We start from the raw sequence: 1,009 nt of genomic DNA, 5'->3' as shown, positions 1-1,009 counted from the left end.
TAGTATGACGTCAAAAATGTCCAAAAAATGACATAGTATACTATGACGTCGAAAATGTCCTAAAAAATGACATGCTATAGTATGACGTCGAAAATGTCCAAAAAATGACATAGTATACTATGACGTCGAAAATGTCCAAAAAATGACATAGTATAGTATGACGTCAAAAATGTCCAAAAAATGACATAGTATACTATGACGTCGAAAATGTCCAAAAAACTGACATAATATAGTATGTCGTCGAAAATGTCCAAAAAATGACATAGTATACTATGACGTCGAAAATGTCCAAAAAATGACATAGTATACTATGACTTCGAAAATGTCCAAAAAATGACATGCTATACTATGACGTCGAAAATGTCCAAAAAATGACATAGTATACTATGACGTCGAAAATGTCCAAAAAATGACATGCTATAGTATGACATCAAAAATGTCCAAAAAATGACGTCGAAAATGTCCAAAAAATGACATACTATACTATGACGTCGAAAATGTCCAAAAAAATGACATGCTATACTATGACGTCGAAAATGTCCAAAAAAATGACATAGTATACTATGACGTCAAAAATGTCCAAAAAATGACATAGTATACTATAACGTCGAAAATGTCCTAAAAAATGACATAGTATACTATGACGTCGAAAATGTCCAAAAAAATGACATAGTATAGTATGACGTCGAAAATGTCCAAATAATGACATGCTATACTATGACGTCGAAAATGTCCAAAAAATGACATGCTATATAGTATGACGTTGAAAATGTCCGACAAATGACATGCTATAGTATGACGTCAAAAATGTCCAAAAAATGACATAGTATACTATGACGTTGAAAATGTCCGACAAATGACATGCTATAGTATGACGTCAAAAATGTCCAAAAAATGACATAGTATACTATGACGTCGAAAATGTCCTAAAAAATGACATGCTATAGTATGACGTCGAAAATGTCCAAAAAATGACATAGTATACTATGACGTCGAAAATGTCCAAAAA

Source organism: Xiphophorus hellerii, chromosome 17 (genome assembly GCF_003331165.1).
Source record: "Xiphophorus hellerii strain 12219 chromosome 17, Xiphophorus_hellerii-4.1, whole genome shotgun sequence".
Classification (NCBI taxonomy): Eukaryota; Metazoa; Chordata; class Actinopteri; order Cyprinodontiformes; family Poeciliidae; genus Xiphophorus; species Xiphophorus hellerii.
The sequence above is the reverse complement of the archived record's forward strand: the minus strand, read 5'-3'. Positions refer to the sequence as shown.